This window comes from Lissotriton vulgaris, chromosome 1_1 (genome assembly GCF_964263255.1).
Source record: "Lissotriton vulgaris chromosome 1_1, aLisVul1.2, whole genome shotgun sequence".
Taxonomy (NCBI): domain Eukaryota; kingdom Metazoa; phylum Chordata; class Amphibia; order Caudata; family Salamandridae; genus Lissotriton; species Lissotriton vulgaris.
In genome coordinates this window covers 1,656,315,328-1,656,337,849 of record NC_141685.1, presented here as the reverse complement: position 1 = coordinate 1,656,337,849, position 22,522 = coordinate 1,656,315,328, and the positions used below count along the sequence as shown (strand labels likewise).

General features: G+C 48.2%; 1 protein-coding gene across 4 annotated transcripts in view; it reads right to left on the bottom strand.

Annotated features, from left to right (window-relative positions):
• Positions 1 to 22,522, bottom strand: part of IMPDH1 (inosine monophosphate dehydrogenase 1) — a 526,992-nt gene that overhangs the window by 414,214 nt on the left and 90,256 nt on the right. The gene's annotated exons all lie outside the window — the stretch shown is intronic.

Below are 22,522 nucleotides of genomic sequence, written 5' to 3'. Positions count from 1 at the left end.
GCCCAAGACAGTGTTCTATTCCGCCGAATTGGGGTCCTCTTTTTATGTGAGTATGTGGATGAATGGCTATGTGGTCAAAGCCCTCCTAGATTCAGGGTGTAAACAGTCAGTGGTCCAAGAGCGCTTCATACATCCCAGCCAATACATCCCCGAGTCTCTGGTGTACATCAGGTGTGTACATGGGGATGTCAAGCCATACCCCCTAGCTCAAGTCTCCTTAAGCCCAAACCAGAAAGACTCCTGTGTAGTGAGAGTAGGGGTGGTTGACTCCCTTCCCGAGGACGTTATATTGGGGGTGGACAATCCCGAGTTCCTTGACTTGTTTAAAAAAACCCTAGAGGAGCAGCTCCAGGCAGAAGGGGGACCCAAAGCGACTCTCTTAACCCCAGAACCATGGGTCCTAGACCGTAGTTTTAGGTTTGCCCAGACGGATGATAGGACCCTATACAACGCCTGGGAAAATGCCCACGTACATCATAGCTCTCAGCCCCAGAGATGTCCCCGCTTTGTGATTCAAAAAGACCTTTTGTACAGAGAAGCTGAAGAAGGGGGTCGTCTCCAATTGGTAGTCCCTGTGTCTTTCCGTGAACAGGTGCTATTTTTTGCACATGCCCATCTCACTGCTGGTCACTCTGGAAAAGAAAAGACTACCGACAGCATCTTACGCCATTTTTACTGGCCAGGAGTCTACAAAGACGTACAGACATATTGCGCTAAGTGCGAGATCTGCCAGAGGAGGAACACCCACCTCCCACCAGCAGCACCCCTGCAGCCGATGCCCATCATCGGGGTTCCTTTCGAACGTGTGGGAATGGACTTAATAGGCCCACTACCCAAGTCCTCGAGAGGAAACTTATATGCGCGAGTGATTGTGGATTATGCCACGAGGTTTATTGAAGCGTTTCCTCTAAGAACACCTACAACCACCAACATTGCCGAGAAGTTCTTGGAGTTATTTTCACGCGTTGGATTCCCCAAAGAGGTCCTAACCGACCAGGGCACCCCGTTTACCTCCCGGTTGATGAAAGAAGTATGCAAGTCCTTGGACATTCGGCATATTAGGACGTCGGTCTACCACCCCCAGACCGACGGACTAGTGGAAAGATATAATCAGACTTTAAAGGCCACGCTGAAGAAAATGTTGTCCATAGAGGGTCCCGACTGGGACCGCTTGCTGCCACTGGCCCTGTATGTCCTCAGGGCACAAAAACAAAGCAGTCTCGGCTGTTCAGCCTTTGAACTGCTGTATGGCCGACTTCCGAGGTCGTTGTTGGAAATGACTAAGGATGCCTGGGAGACAGAAGATGAACAGGAACAGAAGTCCCTGCTTGAATACACCTTACAGCTGAGGACTAAGTTGGGCAAGCTCAGAAGCTTAGCGTATACCAATTTGGAGCAACAGAAATTGAAACAGAAGAAATACTACGACAGAGGAAAGAAAATGAGGCGACTCCAAGTCGGTGACTGGGCATTGGTACTCCTCCCTTCTGTCTCCAAGAAAAACGAGTGGACAGGACCTTACGAGATACTGGATACTATAGGGAAGACCACCTATAGACTTAAGGTGTCCCCCAATAAGACCCAATGTTATCATATTAACCTCCTTAAAAAATGGATCGGTCCCATACCAAAGGGGAACAACCTGACCGTCCCCACGAATGCAGAGCAGTCGTCTACCCTACAACACCTGGTTATTAATGACGCTCTCTCAGGGCAAGAAAAGGAGGAATTGAACACAGTATTACGCCCCTTTGCCAGGATCTTTTCGGATCTCCCAGGGAAGACTAATCTGGTGGAGCATCATATTGAGACCCTTCCAGGGCAAACAATAAAACAAAGGCCGTATCGAATTCCTGCAGCCAGAAGAGAGGCAGTAAGGAAAGAAGTTAGGGAGATGTTACGTCTCGGGGTCATCCGCCCGTCCAAAAGTAATTGGGCTTCCCCGATTGTCATGGTACCCAAACCTGACGGATCCAAGCGTTTCTGCATGGACTTCAGAGCCCTCAATAACATCTCTACTTTCAATGCCTACCCCATTCCTCGGGTCGACGAACTGGTGGAAAAGCTCGGAGACGCGGTATACATCACCACCCTCGACCTTACGAAAGGGTACTGGCAGGTGCCCCTCCGTGAAGAAGATCGAAAGAAGACCGCCTTCATCACAGACGAAGGTTTGTACGAATTCACGGTCCTTCCCTTCGGCTTGCACGGGGCGCCTGCCACGTTCCAGCGGCTGATGAACCATGTATTGAAACCTTTTCCCACCTTCAGTTCAGCATACCTGGACGATATTGTGATTTATAGCCAAACGTGGCAGGAACATCTGGAGCACCTGCAGACCATACTTACGGCACTACGAGATGCCGGGCTTCACATCAATTCAAAGAAGTCGCGGGCTGCCTTCAACCGGGTAAAATACTTGGGATTCGTTTTGGGGGATGGAACCATATCCCCTCAGGCGGAAAAGGTAAAAGCCATCAAGAACACAGCCTTTCCGACTTGCAAGAAAGAGTTAAGAGCTTTCCTAGGGCTGGTTGGCTATTATAGACGCTTCATTCCCCGATTCGCGGAGGTTGCCACCCCCCTCACCAATCTCCTCAGAAAAGATGTAAAACCCCGTGAAATCCAATCCCCGTCACCAATGGCCATCAAAGCATTCGAGGATCTCAAAACCATCATCACATCGGCTCCTGTCCTTGAATCCCCGAACTTCCGGAAAAAGTTCACATTGGCTACTGATGCTTCAGACGTTGGGATAGGGGCCGTCCTGTCTCAGCTGGGGGATGACGGCGTTGAACACCCCATCCTCTTCACAAGTCGGAAACTATTCCCCAGAGAGTGCAAGTACTCCACGGTGGAGCGGGAGTGTTTAGCAATAAAATGGGCCATTGACAAGCTGCAATATTATCTGGAGGGTCGGCCGTTCATCCTTCAAACGGACCATGCTCCATTGAAATGGATGTACCAGAACCAAAGTCGCAACCCTAGAATCCTCAGGTGGTTCTTGTCCTTGCAGCCCTACACATTCACTGTACAGCATAAAAAGGGTGTGGAGAATGGGAATGCGGATTATTTGTCGAGGGTCTTTCCTCTCCCCGATCGGGAGACTCCAGGGGGGGAGGTGTGTGACGGGGAGGACCGGGAGTGGTGGACTGAGACGCCCTTGACACCCATGTCTCTCCCCTTTCAACAGCGCGAAACCCCCTGTCAGGAGGACGATTGGCTATCGAAAGACTACGGGTACAGTTGGGACGAGGAGAACATTAAAGGACCGGGCGCCTTTAACTGCGCCTCTCAGATTGCCGAGACTCCTCCCCTTGATGACGTAGCGGATCCTGCCGAGCCAAAAGAAGGACAACCCAGGAAGTGGACGGACGGCGTATCCCCGGAGGAAGAAGGAGTCGGAATCGGAGACCGGAGAAGGAGAGTGCTACCTTTGAGTCGGGAGGAGAGCCTGGACGGAGGAGACGAGACGAGCCCCGGCGACACCAGCAAGCCAGGAGGCCAACGACCCCACGAGCCGCCCCGCCACGCTCCCGGGGGAGGAGTGTGGCTTTCAGAGGTACGGGGCAAGGTAGCGGGTTGGGTGGGACGGCGTCTGCACCCTCCAGAGTAAAAACCGAGCGCTAGTGTAAATATTGTACAGTCGATGCAAAACCCCCTCCCTTTCACGAGCACCAGAGCACTCGGCATCGCAGTATAAACCTGTCACTTGAGCACTTGGTTATCCCTCACCCCCGGCCCCACTGCCTGACGTGAAGTGAACGTCCCAGTGACCATTTCCTTGTGTTCCCTTTTGTTACATGTCGATTGCCTTTCCGGACCACTGGGCCATCTCGAAACCGGATCCTGACAGGAGAAGACATCCTGGAGCCTATTAAGAACACCAGAACGGATCCTGCAGTGTTTGCTAGGGAAAGACTTACCAGTAGAAGCCGGAGAGCTTATATAAAAATAAAACCTTCTTTAAAATCACTGATCAAAGTCTCGGACTCGGTTACTCCCACTACTCCTGCTCCTTTACAGGGGTCAACAGAGACAAAAAGTGCAGTACGATAAGGGAAAGAAGTGGAGGAAGTTAGCAGTAGGTGACTGGGCCTTAGTGCTTTTGCCCTCTTCCACCCATAAATTTCAAAGCGAATGGTTGGGTCCTTATCCAGTCACTGAAGTAATAGGCAACACTACCTACCGAGTACAAGTATCTCCCACCAGGAAACAATGTTTCCATATAAACCTCCTGAAAAAGTGGCTAGGCCCCATCCCTAAAAATGATCACTTTGGCGTACCCACAGCCCCCTGTCCCACGACTTTGGAGCAGTTACCGATAAATAGCGAACTGTCACAAAACATGAAAGATGAGTTGATGACCATGTTAAAGCCCTTTGAGAACAGCTTTTCAGACATTCCTGGGCTCACCAACAGGATTGAACATACAATAGACACTGTACCAGGAAAACAAATTAGCATAAGACCCTATAGAATACCCGAGGCAAGGCGACAGGATGTTAAAAGAGAAGTACAAGAAATGCTACGTCTTGGAGTTATACAACCATCTAGGAGCAATTGGTCTTCTCCTATAGTGGTGATCCCAAAACCAGACGGCTCAACCCGGTTTTGCATGGACTTTCGAGCTCTAAATGCAATATCCTCCTTTGATGCCTACCCTATTCCTCGGGTGGATGAATAAGTGGAGAGAATTGGGGAAGCCCGCTACATAACCACACTGGACTTAACTAAGGGTTATTGGCAGGTGCCGTTACGAGAGGAAGACAGATGCAAAACATCTTTTGTTACAGATGAGGGCCTGTTCGAATTTAATGTGCTACCTTTTGGGCTTCATGGTCCCCGGCCACGTTCCAACGTTTGATGAATGATGTTTTACACCCCCATAAAGCGTTTTGCTCTGTGTATTTGGATGATATTGCGATATTCAGCAAAACCTGGCCGGAGCACTTGAAACACTTCCAAACAATACTCCAAGCCCTGGAGTCAGCAGTGTTGCACATCAATGCAAAAAAATCGAGGGCCGCCTGCTCCACAGTAAAGTACTTGGGATTTCTGCTAGGAAACGGGGTAATAGCTCCCCAGGAGGAGAAAGTGAAAGCCATAATGAATACTCCCTTCCCTACCAACAAAAAAGACCTTAGAGCTTTCCTAGGGCTGATAGGATATTACCCCCGGTTTATACCCAGCTTTGCAGAAGCTGCATCTCCACTGACAGACTTGCTGAAAAAGGAAACTTGGCCCCACCAAATACAGAAACCCTCTAATACAGCAAAACAAGCATTCGAAGACTTTAAGAGAGCAATTACCACCAGTCCAATTCTCATAGCCCCCGACTTCACTAAAACTTTCTATTTAGCCACAGATGCCTCAAACACAGGGATTGGAGCAGTGTTGTCCCAAATAGGACCAGATGAGATGGAACATCCAGTACTATTCATTAGCGGAAAACTAAACCCACGAGAGACAAAATACCCTACAGTTGAAAGAGAGGGATTAGCCATAAGGTGGGCAAAAGAGAAACTCAGATATTACCTAGAGGGCCGCCAATTTATCCTTCTTACAGATCATGGTCCACTACAGTGGATGCATAGGAACAAAACAGTAAACCCCCGTGTCCTTAGATGGTTTCTGTTCCTACAAACCTTCTCCTTTGAGGTAAGACACAGAAAGGGACGCGACCACGGAAATGCTGACTATCTTTCCCGTGCTAGTGTTCTCCCCGATCGGGAGAAGCCAGAGGGGGAGGTGTGTAGCGGGGAGAGCGTACCTCCACTAGAAGGAACTCACATAATAGACTGGTGGATTTCTGACGTAGATGACCCTCCCTCTTGTTCCCCACACCAGGACAATGAATCGCGGTATCTCTGGCCAGATGACAACGCCAGGGACGGGTCCTTTAACTGGGAGTCAGTGATGGAAGAGGCCCTGCCCCAGTCTCACGTGTTCACCACAGGATTGGTGAAAAGGGAGGAAGCAGAAAAGTCGGCGTGTGACGTCACCGAATGCCGGTCGGAGAGAGAAGACAGCTCGGGTGGAAGTGGACGGAGGAGAAAACGAACAGAGAAGAAGCTGAAGCGGAAAGCGGTGCACTCAGCACCGAGGAGGACGACGGAGAGAGGATCCAGCCCGCGACCGCGCCAGGAGAGAAGCCAGGAGGCCAACGACATCGCGAGCCGCCCAGCCACACTCACCAGGGAGTGTGGCTACACCAGGAACGGCAGCGGGTTACTGGGTGGTTTGGGAGGCGGGCAGACAACGCGTAGTCAGGACGTTCTGCAAGCATAATTATACCGGCACCCTGCACACTAGAGTACGTGGCACTCATCACGGTGATCCCTGCACCCCCTGGTATCCCTAATGGGAAGCACGCTTTAGTTCCTTTGTCCTAACGTTAGTCCTCCATTTAATTTCTTTACGGTCCCGCATGAACTTCGGTGGAGCAACCGATGACGACCTGGACCCAGACCAAGAAAGCAGCACTCCACATCCCAAGTCAGGAAGCAAAGGAGTCAACCCTGCGATTCTGGGAAGAGAAAGAACTTCCCTGAGAAGAAAGAAAACCTTTATAAAAATAAAGCCCTATATACCACGATCTAGTCTCCGTGCCCCTCATTCTCCCCTTCAACCCCGCCACAATATGTAATGAAACATTTTATGTAGAATGTACCATTTATGCCAAATTTTCTTGGGGCAAAACTCCCCCAAACACTCCTTGTAATGGTCAGGCTTGCACGCCGTGCTCACTATGCACAGTATGGGGCCGGGTCTGACAACATTTGCCATGGCTGCTTTGGGTTCCTAGCCCGGCTCTGTATAGGAAGGGGCCTGTACTTTTCTAAACCCGGAGTACACTCAAGTTTTCAGCCAATCGGTCTGGATGAAGTCGGGCTCAGATGTGAGACTTCTGTTTGACATTTTTGAGAGCATTTCTAAATTTTATACATACTAGAATAAAGTGGTGCATGCCTTTTTTCCTGAGAATATTATCTGAATACCTATGCTGAGCCTCAAATTATGGGGGTGACTGACAGGTTGAAAGTTTATAATTGATTAGGGTGGTCTTAGACGGCACTTTGGATTAAAAAAATATTCATACTGTGTCATGGTGCGGATGGTGTGTGAATGGCCCTGGCTAAGGTGTCGGATGTGGTGGACTCCCAGTCAATTGCCACCAAATATAACTAGATTGTGATAGTATATCTTAGTGTGTTGCTTCTGTCAGTTACTCTCTTTCTACGTAACATTTGTGGCCAACAAAAAAAAAAAAAGATCTCTTATTGCAGGTCTAGTGTATGGAAGGAGGACTGAGATCTTAGTGGGAGGTGAACGGTGCAAAAGACTTGGGGCTGAAAGGGGTGGTGGTTGAGAGACCTGATTGAGGTAGCTAATTGCAGGATCTACACTTTTCTGCTTACCTACAGCTATTCATCCAGAAAAAGAGTTGGTCCTTCCTTCTGCCTGTAAGTTACGTTAAATGTGTGTAATGTACAGCTACTCTGCACACTCAATCGCCACTTATACCCCAGCCTTTGTAGAGCTGGGACAGGGCAGTACTTCCTTCGCACATATTGTGAGCAATGTTTAGTCACTGTACATTCTGGATCTGTACAAACTCAGACACACACCCAAAGTGTGCCACCTCTCTGGCACCACGCACATTCACACACATTTCCAATGTGTGCAGGGTATGGCTCATAGACACACACAAATAACATTTTGTGCATGTCTCGTGAGTGTGTCTCCACTCAGTGTGTGTGCAGGGCAGGGGTGTTTAGGCCCACAACAGGTGTGATCAGGTACAGACTATTGTTAACTCACACAGTATGTGCAGCTCTCTTTACTATGTGCACCCTGTGACACAGCGTTGGAGGGCAGGGCCACGTAGCACTCCGGCACACAGGTGTTGTGATCATCCGGACTAGTGTATGCGCACACACACATACATACACACACACACACACTATTTCACTTGGATGGGTGCGTGCTGAAACACACACCTAATACATCTCAGTATTTGTGCTGTCCATACACTAGCACACACTTATGTGAATAGATCCTCTACTTATTTTCACACAAAGCATGCTGCCTTATCTGTCTCCATCACATGACAATATTTGTGTTTTACATAAAGCCTTTTTGAGTGGCAGATGCGCCATGGAGGCAGTCACACTTTCCTTCCTTTGTGTTACTGGAATAGCTGAGTGGCATTAATGTATAGCAATCTTTGCTTTGGGACTTCTTTGCTGAGCATAAAACAGTTTTTCTTAAAAGCGCTGACACTCAAACACAATGTAGAAATTTGTTCCGTTTTTAACGTTACATAGTATGAAGATTATGTCAACAAGTGAGCTTTGAGTGTCTACAAATACACCATGTCTCCTGGTCTGCATGACGTTGGCAACCAGGGTGACCACAAATATGCTCACGAATAACAGTAAACATGGTCAACCTGGCACCAGGCATAAAAGCTGCATTGCTGAACTACAAACAGAACGAAACTGGAGCTAAAAACATCCTAGTTGCTATGTTTAACATTGCTCCTCTACATGCTATGTTATAGTTGCAGAAGATTCGAACACAGAAACCATGTTACTAGGAAGAAAGTGAAAGCACGCAGCACCGATTACAGGTATGGCTGCCCCTCAGACTGCCTCCAGAGCAGCAGCAAAGTGAAAGCGCTATGTGCAGAAGTTGGTCACCCAGGGTGCGAGCTGCCACCCTCACAGTGACGACAAGTGTTTAAAGGGGAAACCTTTCACAGAGCAGATTGGCAGGTCCATCCGGCTCTGAAATCATCTCCCTGACCCGCAGATCCGTGGGCGAAAGCCACAATGCCAGGCGGTACGGTCTAAAGCTTCTTAGGGGCAGGGAGGGAGGGAGCCCAGCCAGCAGCTTATGACCTGGCTGTGATGCCTTCTGCTGCTGGTGGTGTGCCAGGAAGAGGTCGCCCTTCAGTGCATCAGGGATAAGCATCACCTGTCAGATCACTGCGACTACCTTGATACTGAGATACCATTCCTCCAGTCGTTCATTGTGTTTCTGTGGCAACTCAATTAGCACAAGGCCACTCATTGTTCGTGTTAGCACTTACAGCAGACAACACGCCTCATCCATTGTATGTGATTGCATTTGGAACTTAGCAAAACTCCATTCATTGTCTTGTCATTCGGAGCGTCGTGTGTCCGCTCATTTGTCTGTTTGCACTGATAACAGATAACAGCCCTCCGTTCACTCACTCTGTGATGTGCAACCGTTCGTTCATTACCAGCGCTTGCAAATGTAACTGGGGCCCAACACTTGCATTTATTTATCGTCAGCACGGAAAGGCACATGAGATTTTTTCCTTCAAGGAGACAGGTTCATTCATGTTCATGTGTATTTTATTTTTCTGTTCTGTTCTCTGCCGTAGTTTAGGATTCAAGGATTGAGGATTGCTCAAGAGAATTAATTAACCCACTGCACATATGTCTATGTAGTTTGCAACAACGCGTAATCTGGCATAGCAATGTAGTTCTTCAGAGACTTGTCAAGGTGGTATCTGTAATTATTGCAATAAATATGGACAGAATCTTTAGAACTAGCCTAAAAGTCATTTTTCTCTCTCACTTCGCTTGCACTTTAGGCAACTCTGGCCTATTTGTGCAACTCACTAATTCAGTGAGCAGCCCTGGCCTATCTGACCAGCTCCCCTTAGCCTCACGTCACTTAATCTGCACACACATGGAGTATGATAACACATTTTTACTAAAGTTTTATGGGGGTGATCCCAAGTGTTCCTGTGAAAACAAATGTAGGTCATTTTATTAAAGAAATTGTGTTGAAAATAGCACCATTTTGTTCCATTTTTATTTTTGTTCCTCAGGGAAAAGACCCCCAGCACCACCCTGAGGAGAGATATGCTCAGTCGCTGCACTCTCTCAAGCAAATTCATGGTGCATCTAACGCCCACCACCTTGAAACTTCACGAGCCGCCTCTGCTCATGAAATATATCATGTGATAGGATAATGTCCCTGTTTGAAATTGAGAAATGATTCCCAAATGCTTCATTATGTCTTGCAACCAATTCTCAATCTCAATTTGTATTATTTTTCCTATTGCCAGTTAACACGCATGTCAAAATTAGCAACAGATAATACATTTCAGATAATATACCTGGGGCCTCATTTATGAGGCTGTGCGTCACTTTTACGCCGCCGGTGCGTCACTTTTTGTGACGCACATGTGGCATAAAAGATGCGCCTTGTTACACCATATTTACAAAGTGACGCATCTAGGTAGATGCGTCACTTTGTAAACCCCTCCGCCACATTAGGCCTGCGCCAGGTATAATGTATGCAAGGGGGGCGTATTGACGCAAGAAAGGGACGTAGAAGTGACGCAGTGACATCTATAAGATTTCACTGCGCCACTTCTAGGATGCAAATGCGTCAATATCTTACGCCTGCCTCACAGCAGGCGTAAGGCTGACGCAGGCCCTTTCACATGGGGCTTGCCCCATGTGAAAGGACGCATTGCTGGAGTTGCATCACTTTTGTGACACACTCCAGCAATGCTTCACTTTTGCGCCATACAGATACGCCAGAAGTATTGACATATCTGTAACTCCTTGCGCAATGATGCGTCATACTGTAAATATGACGCATCATTGGTGTCGCAAGGAGGGCGCAATGAAAAGTGACGCATCGCTGTTTTCATGCAACGATGCGTCACTTTGTAAACCCCTGCGCCACATTATACCTGCACCAGGTATAATGTATGCAAGGGGGGCGTATTGACGCAAGAAAGGGACGTAGAAGTGACGCAGTGAAATCTATAAGATTTCACTGCGCCACTTCTAGGATGCAAATGCGTCAATATCTTACGCCTGCCTCACAGCAGGCGTAAGGCTGACGCAGGCCCTTTCACATGGGGCTTGCCCCATGTGAAAGGACGCATTGCTGGAGTTGCATCACTTTTGTGACACACTCCAGCAATGCTTCACTTTTGCGCCATACAGATACGTCAGAAGTATTGACATATCTGTAACTCCTTGCGCAATGATGCGTCATACTGTAAATATGACGCATCATTGGTGTCGCAAGGAGGGCGCAATGAAAAGTGACGCATCGCTGTTTTCATGCAACGATGCGTCACTTTTCATAAATGAGGCCCCTGGTTTTAGTAATTCCACAACTGGATTCTTACTAAGTCTGGGCGGTGAACTCTGCTCAGCTCGGGGAGTTTGCACCACATTATACCTGGCGCAGGTATAATGTGGTGCAGGGGTTTACAAAGTGACGCATCTACCTAGATGCCAGAAAAATAAGAACAAGAAACCCTGCCTAGGGATTTAAGATAAGGTCCTGCACAGGGATCCTAGGTTACCTATGGAGCCAGCACTGTCCCCTAGAGCCAAAATTCAGAGCAATACATCATACACTTTATATTTATTGTTTATTTTTATATTTTCAAAATCTCATATATTGATATAACAAAATACAAATAAATATTAGTTCATCTCTCAAATATCAATTAAAATATATATGGTTCAATGCCATATATACAGTCCCACAAAACCCAGACCACTCTCATACTCACTCTTCCACATACTCTATACACAATCATACAACCATTCTTTCATAATTCAAAACAGGCATACTCCCACTGATGCACAGACGCCATTACATGAATCGGTAGAGATGTAATTTCCATTCATAAAACAAAGGGATGCTGGGCAACAAACAACAAAAGAGGGGATTGATGATGCATTAAACAATACTGTTGCCCGCAGGAACCATGCCAACGCGCGTTTCGGTGTACAGGCCCAACCAGGCCACACCTTCGTCAGGGCGATGATGAACCACAGGGCAGGGAGAGGAGGGGGGGAACCGAGTATCTTTATTTACTCAGAAAGAATTCAGGAAAAACCCTGGCCATCTTTTGCAGGTTTAGTTTAGGGTGGCTCTCTTAAATGGATGTTTTCTATCAGGAGCCTAGCAAACAGTGTCGCGTAATCTCCAGATCTTTTCACTGATAGGTCTCAATTCTATGTTTTTTCTGTAGACGGGAGTATCAGGAATGCTTCTATGAAGGAGCACCAGAATGGGAAGGCTCGTGAAGATCACAGGAGGATAAAGTTCAAACTCGAGGAGACTGGTATCTGTAAGTTCCCTAAAGGCTACCACTCATAGAGGAGTATTTTCTATAGGGCCGGCAAGTCCCTCTTCTGATGCATAGGGGGTCTACAGAGGGGGTTCATCTCCATACTGCGTAGTGGTCGGAAAGATAAGGCCGGATAACTGGTGCGCCGTCCTCCAAGGTGGATGGACGCCACTATCCACGAGAATACGCCAGGCCCATGTGAAATGTGCCTGCGTCAGTCTTACGCCTGCCATGAGGGCAGGCGTAAGATATTGACACATTTGTGTCCTAGAAGTGGCGCAGTGAAATCTTACAGATTTCACTGCGTCACTTCTATGACCCTTTCTTGCGTCGGAACGCCGCTCATGCATACATTATACCTGGCGCAGGTATAATGTGGTGCAGGACTTTACAAAGTGACGCATCTACCTAGATGCGTCACTTTGTAAATATGTTGCAACAAGACTAATTTTTTAGGCCGCTGGTGCGTCACAAAAAGTGACACACCAGCAGCGCAAAAGTGACGCATGGGCTCATAAATAAGCCCCTTGTGTGTTTAGTTCTGCAACTGATGAAGACTTTTCCATATTGGTAAAATAATAATACCGCATTGAATTTGATATTGACACAAGATGCACTTTCCTTAGCAAATTATTTTAGGCAATACTTATTTTGTTTGATCACAGTATCAGCGGTTTGTAAACTCTAAATTACAATTGGCGCACTTTGGTTTATCCGGATGTCTGACATGAAATTCTCCAATGAAATGAGGGCATGCACAAAGGAAGGAATCAGGTTCTTAAGAACGCTTTTAAGACATTATACCCCTTCCATGCCCATAAATACTGCAGTTCACCGTGTCTTATTTAAGAATCCACTAGAGATTATACCTCATACTCCTGTACCCCATCTGCTATCATGGGAGGAGGTGCATTATCTTCAATAGATCCTGCTGGTTGAACCCCTAAGACATGAACAATTTTCGGTTTCTCAGAGAATTTTACTGTGACTATCACTGCTCCTACCCCTTCTAATATCTTGATAGAGTTCTATAAACTTAGAGGTGAGTTTTCTACATATGCCTGTGAGCCATAGAAATCTTGGGAACAGCCAAACTCGGGGACATATTTACAAGCCCCTATCGCCACCACAACGTCACTTTCAGTGGCGTTGTGATGGCGATAGGGGCCACGTCTTTATTTACAAGGCAACGTTAAGCCACTTAACGGGGTAGGCATACTTTCTTGTAGTATTTAGCGTGAAAGGGGAGGTCGATGGGTGTTGTGGTGGGCGTTCTACTGCAACACCCATTGATTTTGACGCTGCCTCCTATTTACAAGGGCAGCGTAAATAGGAGGCAGCACCAACATTTAGACCAGCGAAGACCTGGTCTTAAACAGGCGAAATGAGGAGAAACGCTTTATTTCTCCTCTTTTTTGCTGTTTCCGTGTGTGCTGCTTTGTGCAGCACACATAGAAACAGCAAATTGCCTACGATTGTTTATGTGATGCAAAGCGGGATACCTATGAGAATAACGATGCTGTACAATATATTCATCAAAATCGTGGTCCATGGTTGTTGAGAAGTGGTCAACAGTTGTAACAGTTTTTCAGGTTTTGTGTGTGAACTCTTGGCCTCAACAACCTTGACACACTGCCCTATAGAATTATTAATGGACATCCTTAACTTGAACCATCAGAAGGATCAGGTTACAAGCTCTTTTATCTTCCCTTTGCCTGTACGTCATAATACAGGTGTGTAATGACACCCTTCCAGTTCTTGTTGTTGCAAATCTTTCTTAGAAACCAACAAGTCATTTTTATGAAACAACAAAATGTTTACTCTGCGTCTTGAAACTGACTCTTCTTACAGCCCGGCTTCTTGATTTATTTAGTGATCGCTTTCCTTGATCTTAGAGAGGAAGGTATCCAGTACATGCTCCCAAGGATTGGAGATGGTAAAAATGCTAGAAATTAATTCTGTTGTGATATGGTCATGTACTACCTTCCTTAGTGGTTTCCAGATCAATATGTAGTCTAATACTAGACACCAAGAAAAACAGTGACCTTCTTGCATGTCTTGCATTAGCACAGTTTATTGATATGATGTAAAGAAGTTTCTTGTGATACGTCCACACAATCACTGGTTTTCTATTCACCTGGGCTTCTAGAAGACACAGCTTCTCCTGCCTGTTATCATCACATTAGCTGTGTTTGGTACAGGAAGATCTGTGGCTGACATAATATCGACATCAGAGGAGTTTATTAAAAGTTTATGGGACATAAAATTAAATTAATGATGGCTGTGGCTGGAGTTCAGGGTTTGAATAGCTCCTTTTGGTGAGATTTTACCCACATCTGTCTTACTTTAACGTTTACCTTACGGGCAGAACCATTTATTCATTGCTTCCTCTGGGAAAATTTAGGGTAGGCAAGTTTCACCAGTTTTGTAAATAGAGTGGAAGTCCTACAGGTGTTGTGGAGAGTTGAGCTGCTAAAGCTGTGGAGATCAGCTACCATTGCTTTGTAAGTCGTCCCTGATTTCAAAATGGTGGCGTTACAGTGTGAAGTGTTTTTTTTTTTTAGGTCACATTCTATCATATTCGTATTCAGTACAATACATGCCCAAAAGGCGGCAGTCAAATCTTGAAACATTGATGTGGCAGCACAGTGCTTCTTAGGAAGAAAGTCACTTAGGCGGGCTAGCATGGGAAGAGGGAGCCCCAGGAGCAGAGGCGCGGAAACAGTCAGGAATAAAATAGTCGGGCCTTGGCATGAACCAGCACCAGCGGCCGCCGCGGGCCAAGGACCGGCAGGGAGCGCGGGGAGGCAACACCGGGAGGGATCTGCGGGCATCGCAGTCACCGGACAGGAGCAGAAAGGGGAATCAGGCATCGGCCAACATCGCGGCCGCCGCGGGCCCAGGGCCGGCAGGGAGCGCAAGGGAGGTGGCTCCGAGAGGAGCGGGAAAGAAGGTAAGCGACCAGGGGGTCCCAAATGTCGACCGGTCGAGAACTAGCAGGAATCAGGTCCCAAAACTCATACAGCAGCGTCTGACAACATGAGGCATCCTCCAGCCAGCTCGCAACCACTGGGGTGGGCCGACGGCCCAGCACATAGCAACCGTGCGTCTCGCCAGTACCAGGTGCATTGAGATCAGCTGGCGTGAAGCGTCAGGACACAGATTGACAAAGCCAAGGAGACAGAGAAGGGGGTCCGGAAGCACAGCTGCTCCTGTAAATTCAGGGATAATGGAACATACCTCCAGCCAGAACACCTGCACCCTAGGGCAGAGCCAGGACAGATGGGCAAAGTCCGCAGCTGGTGCAGAGCATCGAGTACAGAAGTCCTCCGGAATTAGCCCCAAGCGATGAAGATACAATGGAGTGCGATAGAACCTGTGCAAAAACTTGAAGTGAATCAAATGGAGCCGATAGTTCGGGGAAAGATTCGTAGTTTGGCCGCAGCAGTAAAGCCAGTCGGCGTCCGAGATATCCACGCCGAGGTCCGCACTTCACGCCTCGCGTGCCCGAGTAGAAGAGATGGGAGAGGCCACCAAAGCGAAGGCATACAATCTGGTAACAAGCTTGTATGGGGTCGCAGAAGTGTACACGAAGTCCAGCGCCGGGAAAGTGGGCGGAGGTTGCGGAAAGGTCGGGTGTAATTTCCAGCAGGTAGCACGCAGCTGATAAAATAGGAGAGTGTCCATTAAGGAAGGGGACTCGGGAAGGGAGTAGAAGGAGTTATCCGGGTACAGATCCGCAACGGTCTTGAGACCCCGCAACGCCGCATGCAGAGACATACTAGTTGATTGAAGGGGCGGAAAATCCGGGTGGTCAACAATGGGTACGGCGTTGGCACACAAAAAAGAAAGACCTGAAAGGCGGCGCAGATATGACCATGCCCAGCGCAGAGTCTCCACAGTATTTACCTCCGCCCAGGGCCGCACCGCAGGAGCGAACAATGCCGTGAACAAGGGCCAGGGGGAGGCAACATCCGATTCCACCGCGACGTGGGGTTGGTAAGGGGTAGGATGCAGCCAAAAGTGAAGAAAACTAGCCTGAGCGCAAAGAGCGTACAGACGAAAATCCGGCGCACCCAGCCCTCCAGCCGACATAGGCAGGGTTAGGATGTCGTAGTGAATCCTGGGCTGTCGCCTGGCCCACACCAGCGAGACCACCAGCGGAGCCGACAGAAAAAATAAGAGGTGAGGGGGATAGATATGTTAGAGAAGAGATAAAGGAATTTGGGGAGAACCACCATCTTGGCTATGGCAATACGACCAGCCAAGGATAGCAGCAATCGACTCCAATGAGGGATTTTAGACTCGAACCAATCCACAGAGCGGCCAAAGTTGGATCTCCAGAGCTTGTCCGGGTCCCTGCTCAGCCAAATGCCCAAGTATCGCGTGGGGCCAGATGCCCATTCAAAAGGAAAGTCAGGCGCAAACGGGTGAGTGGCGTCCGTTAAGGGAAAGAGCACGGACTTACCCCAGTTGATCTGAACGCCCGAGAGCCTGCCAAATCGAATAACCTCCCGCACCAGAGGGCTGAGATTGTCCTGGGGATGGGGAACATAAAGAGTGATGTCATCAGCATACATGGAGACCAGGAGGGAGCGTGATGAAAAGCCAATACCCCTGTGGGTGTGGTGCTGCTGCAGCCGGGCCGCTAGGGGCTCCATGGCGATGGCGAAAAGCATGGGCGATAATGGACACCCCTGCCTGGTTCCGCGAGAGATGCCAATGGGATCAGACACCAGTCCATTTATACGAAGCTGAGCTGTGGGGTCAGTGTTAGGAGTCGAATGTTCCGCAAACAATGGGTGCTAAAACCCATACGAGAGGACATAAAAAAGGAAGGGCTATTCCAGGGTGTCAAACGCCTTCGTGGCGTCAAGCAGTTCCGCCACGGCTGGAAGATCAGGGTTAATTTGGTGTAATACAGAAAAAATGGTGCGGAGATTATGGGAGGTGGCTCTGCTGGGGATGAAGCCAGACTGATCGGGAGGGCGATGGTGGGCATTAGTAATAAAAGGCGAGAGGCAATCAGCTTTGCGAAGATCTTATTATCTATGTTAATAAGGGAGAGGGGGCGATAGGATTCACATCGATCAGCAGGTTTTTCGGGCTTAAGAAGCAAAGTCAGCGAGGCCTCGCGGAGAGATGGCGGCAGCATGCCCGTATCGAAGGATTCGTTGAACATGGCAGCCAGATGTGGGACCAGGAGAGAGGCAAACGTTTTATAAAAGGAGGCAGGCAGGCCGTCTAGGCCAGGTGCCTTGTCGCTCAAGAGGCTGCTAATAGCTGCCAGTATCTCCTCTTTTGAAAAGGGCTCGTCGAGGAATTTACGACGATAATCCGCCAGCCAGACCAGGGCGATCGACTCAAAGTATCGGTCAAACTCCACCTAAAAGGGAGGAGAACCCGCGGAGTTGAGACTGGAATAGAAGGCAACGAAGCAGGCCTTGATTTCCTCCGAGGATGTGGTGCGATCTGGACCCCCATCACTGAGGGCCGTGATGTAAGAAGCGATTCAAAAAGGGGGTGGTGATGAACAGAGTGTCTGAATTAAGCAGACCACTCTTACCCAGTCAAGAGATCAGGGCTTGATCCATCACCGTTATTTAGCTCACTGCATCACCCCAGTTCAGAACCTGGCTATATGCAAATTAGTCTGACCCAGTGCCTCATGGGAACAGGGCAGACCAAACTACCAAGCCAATTCTTCACCGGAAAGGAGACAAGCTTCCGGGGACCGGTTTCTGGCATTTCAGCCGTCGTCGGCCCGGCTTGCTTGAATCCTGGTGGTGCAGTGAGCAAGGGACTCATGTCTGAGTATACCCTGCCACACTTGTGGTGGCCAAAAACGATTCAAAAAGGGGGTGGTGATGAACAGAGTGTCAGAATTAAGCAGACCACTCTTACCCAGTCATGAGATCAGGGCTTGATCCATCACCGTTATTTAGCTCACTGCATCACCCCAGTTCAGAACCTGGCTATATGCAAATTAGTCTGACTCAGTGCCTCATGGGAACAGGGCAGACCAAACTACCAAGCCAATTCTTCACCGGAAAGGAGACAAGCTTCCGGGGACCGGTTTCTGGCATTTCAGCCGTCGTCGGCCCGGCTTGCTTGAATCCTGGTGGTGCAGTGAGCAAGGGACTCATGTCTGAGTATACCCTGCCACACTTGTGGTGGCCAAAAACGATTCAAAAAGGGGGTGGTGATGAACAGAGTGTCTGAATTAAGCAGACCACTCTTACCCAGTCAAGAGATCAGGGCTTGATCCATCACCGTTATTTAGCTCACTGCATCACCCCAGTTCTGAACCTGGCTATATGCAAATTAGTCTGACCCTGTGCCTCATGGGAACAGGGCAGACCAAACTACCAAGCCAATTCTTCACCGGAAAGGAGACAAGCTTCTGGGGACCGGTTTCTGGCATTTCAGCCGTTGTCGGCCCGGCTTGCTTGAATCCTGGTGGTGCAGTGAGCAAGGGACTCATGTCTGAGTATACCCTGCCACACTTGTGGTGGCCAAAAACGATTCAAAAAGGGGGTGGTGATGAACAGAGTGTCTGAATTAAGCAGACCACTCTTACCCAGTCAAGAGATCAGGGCTTGATCCATCACCGTTATTTAGCTCACTGCATCACCCCAGTTCAGAACCTGCCTATATGCAAATTAGTCTGACCCAGTGCCTCATGGGAACAGGGCAGACCAAACTACCAAGCCAATTCTTGGCGGAAGCCGGGAGCCCTAGAACAGAAACTATTGTATTTTTAAAAATTGTATGCTGTGATTTTAAAACTGCTTTACTCATTTATCAAATCCTGACACCCACCTCAGCTACGCCGATCAGCTGATTTACTTGCTGGAATCGGCAAAAACGCTCGTTTCTCTGCCGCCATTTCCACGAGCGAGGAGCCTAGAGACACGCCCATCTCTGTTGGCCACACCCCCCTCCGACACCCAAGCTCCTACTATAAAACCATGAGTCCTTGCCGGAAGCGCAGCGGATGGGCGCAGCGGGCGCGACGATGGCGCGCCAAAGCCGCGCCAAAGGGGTGCCAGTCTGCGCCAGTCCGCGCCGGACCCGCGCCCAGGGCCCAAATTCCTAGCCAGCCACCACACCATCCTAGTAAGTCAATGAAATACTCTTCCTCCGATCTGTTAGAGATTAAAAACACCATGCTTTGGCAGGACTGCCCACATCTTAACTTAGACGAGTATTCCAACGTGATTCATATAGCCTGCCCTAAATGCAATTTTAAACTCAATAATTCCCTTACTCAGATACCTCTAATTCCAGGGGCACCATGTAATGAGACAACACGCATTAAGTGCGCACTTGTGAACGCTAGATCTATGTGTAAACATAGAGAAGAGGTGGCCGAATTAATATCAGCACACAAACTGGATATTCTGTTTATAACAGAGACATGGGCCGACTTGGCTACCGACCCCGATCTTGTGACAGCCGTCCCTGAGGGCTATTATATTGTCAGACAAGATAGACCGGCTGGAAAAAAAGGGGGCGGCCTTGCCATAATTCTACGGCTAAACCTAGCAGTAAAAACCGGAACCTCAGATACCATCCCTGCTGAAACATTATCCTTTTCTATCACGCTTTCCCCCACCCAAATGTTCAATGGAGTTCTGCTCTATCGTCCCCCAGCGGCCCGAACACCTTTTCTCCAATCCATTAGCACTTTATTAGAAACAGTGCCAGAAGTCTCTGACTTCACAATACTTGGAGATTTTAACTTTCATTTAGAAAACACATTAGACAAAGATACTCTGAGCCTGATTGAGGATTTCAAGGCCGTTGGCCTAAACCAGTTGGTTACCTCACCCACGCACAAAGCAGGTCACGTTCTTGACGGACTGTTCACGAATAACCCGGCCATTACCCCCCCTACTGTTACTCCCATTGTATGGTCAGATCATGCAGTGGTGGTTTTCTACGCCTGTGTCAAGAAACACAAAAATCAACCCTCGGCAAAAAAGCAACAGAGGCCCAGTAGGGATTGGAAAAACATAGATATGAATACACTAGACGCGAATCTTGAAAATACTAAACCATCCAAAGTGTCAGACCCTCAACTAGCAGCAAATAATTACAACCAATGGCTTACAGACACCTTTAATCAAGTAGCGCCTCTAAAGAGAGTGCGGTTAAATCGTGCAATACCATCAGAACGTACAACTCACATCCTCCTCTCTGAATGAATTTCTGCCTCCATCACTATCAGAAATAAAAGATCTCATTAAAACAACTATGTCAGGTTCCCCTCTGGATCCTTGCCCACCAACCATCATCAAACTAACATCTGATGTGGTAGCACCAATCCTGGAGAACATCTGCAGTACCATCTGTGAATCAGGAAATTATCCTCAAAGTTGGAAAACTGCTATAATAAAGCCACTTCTAAAGAAACCCACCCTTAACACCTTGGAATTAAAAAGTTATCGCCCTATAGCAGCCCTTCCTTATCCATCAAGAATACTTGAAAAAGTTATAAACAAACAGTTGGCTAGCTACATTGATCATAACAACCTGTTAGATAACACCCAGTTTGGGTTCAGGAGAGGACATGGAACGGAGACGGCGCTCATCAAGGCTTCTGAAGAGATCAGACAGATCATGGACCAGGGTGGCTCGGCTGTTCTGATCTTGCTTGATCTCTCAGCGGCCTTTGACACGGTCGATCACAACATCTTGATCGACCGTGTCACAGCCATGGGCATAAAGGGCAAGGCTGCGGAGCTTCTGGCCTCTTTCTTGGCTAACAGAGAACAGTCAGTAAAGATGGGGAACTTCTATTCACCAACGTTTGTGCTGCCTTGCGGAGTCCCCCAGGGATCCTCGCTGAGTCCGACACTTTTTAACATCTATGTGTCGGACTTGGCGAGGGTCATTAAAACCTATGGAATGGGAGTGACTTCGTACGCCGACGATACTCAGTTGGTGTTGGCAGTGCATAAAAACGGGATCGAAGTGGCAGCCAACTTTCAGACGGGCATGAGAGCCATCAGTCATTGGATGGACAGTAATTGTCTAAAACTAAACACCGATAAGACCGAGGTAATGGTGTTTGGAGACCTAAAACCATCTTGGTCTCCGATCTGGTGGCCACCGGAAATGGGCAATCCACCCATCCCAGTCTCAAAGGTCAGAAACCTAGGAGTGTTGTTTGACAACAAACTAAGTTTCACTAATCATGCCAATGCAGTAGTCTCCTCTTCCTTTTTTACGCTATGTAAAGTGAAAAAGCTACTACCTTACCTTCCCCTGTCTGCAGGGAAAACCCTGATGTCCTCCTTGGTGTTATCCAAGGTGCACTACTGTAATGGGCTTCTGCTTAATGCTCAGGAGCAGGTCTTCAAAAAGTTACATATGGTGCAGAACGCCGCTGCACGAATTTTGACCAAAACTCCCAAGTTCGCGCCTATCTCATCCGTCGTTTACCAACTGCACTGGCTCCCAGTAAAAAAAAGAACAAAATTCAAGGCTTTGTGTATTATATACAAGGCACTGAATAGCCAAGGACCCGACTTTTTTAGGGAATCACTGCAGCTGTATGTTCCCAAGAGAGCGTTAAGATCTGCCTCATCCGCATCCCTATGCATTCAACGAGTGAGAACAGTCACTTGGGGAGACAGACGCTTCTTGGTGGCCGCCTCGAGGCTCTGGAACTCCTTGCTCCATCACATAAAAAACAGCTCTTCACTGCTGCTCTTCAGAAAGCAAGTGAAGACCTGGTTATTCACTCAATAATGCACAGGAAGTGCCTCTCTGTCTGCCCAGCGCCGAGACACCATTCGTGGTATTTGTTCGCTCTCTAGAAGTTTAGAAAATAAATAAATAAATAAATTCTTCACCGGAAAGGAGACAAGCTTCCGGGGACCGGTTTCTGGCATTTCAGCCGTCGTCGGCCCGGCTTGCTTGAATCCTGGTGGTGCAGTGAGCAAGGGACTCACGTCTGAGTATACCCTGCCACACTTGTGGTGGCCAAAAACGATTCAAAAAGGGGGTGGTGATGAACAGAGTGTCTGAATTAAGCAGACCACTCTTACCCAGTCAAGAGATCAGGGCTTGATCCATCACCGTTATTTAGCTCACTGCATCACCCCAGTTCAGAACCTGGCTATATGCAAATTAGTCTGACCCAGTGCCTCATGGGAACAGGGCAGACCAAACTACCAAGCCAATTCTTCACCGGAAAGGAGACAAGCTTCTGGTGACCGGTTTCTGGCATTTCAGCCGTCGTCGGCCCGGCTTGCTTGAATCCTGGTGGTGCAGTGAGCAAGGGACTCATGTCTGAGTATACCCTGCCACACTTGTGGTGGCCAAAAACGATTCAAAAAGGGGGTGGTGATGAACAGAGTGTCT